Consider the following 4,863-nt stretch of genomic DNA (forward strand, 5'->3'; position numbering starts at 1 on the left):
AAATGACATACAAGGCTAATATTTCTGACTTGACTGCAAGAGCATGGAAGAAGGTTGAAATACAAGCCTACCCACTGGTCAGAGAATGTGGCTGCTTGACTCAAGCCACAGGTCTATCTGACTCCTCTTGAAAATAAATTTGGAATAATAACAAGAAAAGTAACAAGCAAGAGTAACCAAAAGATGAGCTCTCATCCCTGAGTAAATGCTTATTTTGTCACCCACCTTTTCAAGGGCTTGCATTGGCCTCTTGCCTCTAGGAAGAGGAAATTTGTGTACAGAGGCAGGAGAGCAGTAGGTAGAAGATAAGGAGCAAAGAAAGGAGAAACAAAACACGCATGCTCTTTTTGGATCTTGGTTCTGAGCTTACTGTCAGCTTTTTACCCCATCACCATCATTACCATAAATAATGCAGGATTTGACCAAGCTAAGGGACTTGAGAATGCCATAGAATTATACCAAAAGTTGATCCTGTCTCCTTCCAAGGATCCTAGGATCCTTCCAAGGCTAAAACTAATAGTTCCAAAAATTAAATGATCCTATGACAATGTGCCATTTGTTGAATATATAAAGCATACCAAGCAGTTTTCCATAGCAGAGTGTTACAAGAGTTGTTGATGCCTACTGAATACCTTACACTTCATCTTCTTTTGTTACTCTTCCCTTCCTCTTTTCCTAGAGAATTATTTTTTTAAATGCTATTTATATTACATATCTCAAATGAGATAATATGTATAAAATAACTTATACACCTATATAATTACTATATAAATGTTAGTTATGGTTATTATTGTCATAAAAACTGGTAGCAAATGCTTAACTGTCCTCAGGGCTAGTTTTAATCCTTTTCCATCTATATTAAGATTTCTAAACAGTTTGATACATCACGGACTCCAATGGGAGTCTGGTGAAGCTTATGGATCCATTACCTGAATAATGTTTATTATCTACATTTACAATGGATGGATTTCAGTTTCAGATGAATGAAAATAAAGATGCATTTCATTTCCTCATCCAAATTCCTGGACCACTTGAAATCTATACATGGATTATTTAGAAGTCTGTTAAAACCACTTGATTTAAGTTTAGAAGACTAAAACATTTGGGGCAATTATCAGCAATATGACAAATTAGCCCAATTATCTATAGGTCATGGCATTGTACTTTTCTATTTTTAGAAAAAAGAAATTTCTTCATTGAGTACTCCTACTTGGGAGAGACACCGAAATTTTCTATTCCTTGATTAAACCTGACGAGGGCTTCTCCATATGAATTGAAGTCATCTTACTCCCTGATCCAATCTCTGATTGTCTAGTCTTAATTATAGCAATTTTTAAAAAAGTTTATTAATATTCTCTTCTCCATCTTCTCATCACCCTTCCCCTTTTGTTTCCAGAGGACAAAACACTTTCCAGACATATGGCTTCACTATATTCTTGACACATATAGAATACAGACCAATAAATTGAGGCATAAAGAATATAGATGACTTAGCCAAACCAATAGCCTATTTATTAAGTCACCCACATTTCATATTTCTTACTAATTTGCAATTGAGTAATGGAATTTTATAGTGAGATTGATGTCAAGGAAATTTACCAATCAAAAATAAAAAAGAAGAGCTTTAAAAAAAAAACCAGTTGTGACAATGAGTAGAAATGCATATGCTCAAAATCATTAAGTATTGCATAAATGAAACATTCTGAAAAGGGGCTTGAAAAGTTCAGATAATTTGTCGTGAGGCCTTGCAGGAAAATTTCTTCTTAGCCTTTAAAACACAAAAATCCATCTTCACAGAACCACACTGACTTTTACTTATTGGAGATGATTTCCCAGTAGGGCAAATCTCATTTTCCTCCTTCAGAACAAAAATCTAAAGAATGGACACAAATCTGATATTTACTCCTCATCAAAAACTTGGCTACGATAATGAATATGACTTCTAGGATATCTTGTAAGATAATTGTCCTTAAATAAAATGTAATATTGAAACAGTTTAACAGGACTTGATTAACTCTAAAAAAGAGATTTTTTTAAACAAAGCAATTAGAGAATATATATAATATGAAGGTGTAATTTCTCACTTATTTGTGTTGATAGACTGAGTGGTGTAAGGGCAAGAAGACTATCTACACAGATCTTCCAGTGATTTTCTTAAATGTCTTATTCTATATAACCATGTGGGTTTTATATTAATGCAATAAATATCTAGCTTTGAATGTGAAATTACTATACATTGCTTTTTGCTTCAGAATCTTCCACTTTATTTGATTGTTTTGAAATTTCAGGAAATCTAAAGTTATAATCATACCTCCAAGCAAAAGTATGGAACTCTCTCCCTGTCTTTGCAGAAGGGAGAATAACAATAGTAAATGTAATTAGTATTATAGTGATAAAATTAAACTATTATTCTTAAATTTTAAAAATCAATTGTACAAATACAAAATGGGGCAGATGCTTCTATTATAGTGTTTTGAAATGAAAAGATCTGGGGAGAAGGGGAAAAAAAGAGGAGTAATGGTTTCAGACACTCCAATCAAGATGATTCAGCACTGTGAGGTGTCAGCCTAAGAGCAAATGTAATCTCAACCTATGTGAAGAGAAGCATAAAGTCCAGAACAATGGAAGTAACATGTTTGCTATATTCTGCCATGGTCAGACCACATCTGGAATGTGTTTCCAAATCTGAATGTTGACAAGCTAGAGCATGTCCAGATGAAGGGAATTAAAATCATGCCATGTGTGGATAAATTAAAGGAACTAGGTATGTTTAGCTTAGAGAAAAGACTTGAAGGGGAGAAATGGAAGGACAACAAGAACAATAGTGGTTTTCAAATATCTGAAGGTTTAATTTGTGGACACTTGTTCTGCTTAGTCCCATAAGTCAGAATTAATCAATCAACAAGCATTCTGTAAGTTCCTACTCCATGCCAGGAACTGTGCTAAGTTCTGAGGATACAAAGAAAGATAAAAGACTCTCAAAAAGTTCATTCTAAGAAGCAGACAACATGAAAATAATGATGTGCAAAAAGATGTGTTTGTATGAAAATTAGAAATAATCAACAGAAGGAAGGCATTAGCATTAAGGGAATTGAGGAAGGCTTACAGTAAAAGATGAAATTTTAGTTGAAACTCTAACAATTAGAGTTAGGCGAATTAGAAGCCAGAGGTGAGAAGGAAGAGAATTCTGGGAAAACAGGACAGGCAGTCAAAATCCATAGAGTATGAAAGAGTATCCTATCTATAGAATGAACAGCAAAAAGCCAGTATCACTGTAAGGAAGAGTACATGATGGTGGTGGCATTAAGGGAAAAGGGAATAGGACATAAGAATAGAAAGGAGTGAGGAAGGTTAAGAAGAATGTTAAACTCCAAACAAGATTTTATTTGATCTTTACAGTGATAGGTAGCCACAGGAGTTTATTGAATATGGAGTGACCTGCTCAGACCTGTTCTTTAGGAAAAATCAATTTGGCATCTGAATAGAGGATGAATTTAATTGGAATGATACTTGTAGTAAGCATACTATTGCAGTAATCCAGGAGTGAGGAGATATGGGCCTGAACTGGGGAGATAGAGTTAGAGAGAAAGGAGTATATATAAGATAAGCTGGAAGGTAGACTCAACAAAATTTGTCAACAGATTGGATAGAAGGGTGATGTGAGTGAGGAAAAGGAATGAGAGAGGCAAGGGAGAGAAAGGGAGAAAGAGAGAGAAGAGTCAAAGATAACATTTAAGTTATCAATCTGGGTGACTGAGGTTACTGATGATGCCATCTATAGTAGAAGTAAAATTTGAAATGGAGAAGATTTATGGAAACAGATGATTTCAGTTTTGGACATGTTAAATTTAAGAAGCCAATGGGAAAATTCCATTTAATATGCTCAATATGAATGTCTAGGGGGGGATTCCATTTAATATGCCCAATACGAATAGGATCTTAGAAATGTTAAGACTGGAGATCAGGAGAGAAGTTAGGACTGGATAAATAAATTTGAGAATCAGCAACAACAGGTGTGATAATTGAATTCATGGCAGCAGCTGGGATCATCAAGCACAATATGATAGAGGGAGAAAAGAAGAAGCCCCAAATTAGAAAGCCACTGTTTTCTGGACTAAGATCCAGAAGGAAAATTGAGAAGGAGCAGCCAGAGATAAGAGAAGACCAAAAAAAGAATAATGTCACAGAAAACTAGAAAGAAAAGAATGTTAAAGAGAAGAACATTAAAAAAAGTGGGAATTGAAAAAAAAAATCCATTGATTTGGCAACTAAGACATCATTGCTAACTCTAGAGGGGAATTATACTGTAGAAAGTTAAGAGAATGAGAGGAAAGAAAGTAGAGCTATCTATCTAACATGGCCTTTTCAAAGAGTTTAGTCACAAAAGAGAAGAGAAATATGGGGCAAAAAGCTAGTTCTTAGATGGGTCAGGTAAGTTTTTTGAGAAAATGGAGGGCAAGGGTATATTTATAGGCAGTATGGTAACAGCCAGCAGCTGGAGAGCTTGAAATTTAGTGAAAGAATAGGGATGATAGAGAGGACAATTGTCTGGAAAAGAAAGGTAGAATGGGATCACTTATCCATGTTGAGAGGTTTGCCTTGTCAAGAAGAAAGCCTTTTTTTTTCATTTGAGACAGGACTGAAGGAGAAAATAATAGTAGAAGGCAATTGAGTAATGTAAAATGAGGAGGAAAGGAGAAGAGGAAGCTTTCCAGGAATAGCATCATTTTTTTCAATAAAACATGAAGGCAGTATTCTCAGAAGACAAAGTGGGTCAACAGAGTTATAAGATACTCAGAAAATCTACTGTGATGAGTGGGATAATGATTCAAGTTTGTAGATACAAAAGAAATGGCTCGCCAT

The sequence above is a fragment of the Antechinus flavipes genome, chromosome 1 (genome assembly GCF_016432865.1).
Source record: "Antechinus flavipes isolate AdamAnt ecotype Samford, QLD, Australia chromosome 1, AdamAnt_v2, whole genome shotgun sequence".
Lineage (NCBI taxonomy): Eukaryota > Metazoa > Chordata > Mammalia > Dasyuromorphia > Dasyuridae > Antechinus > Antechinus flavipes.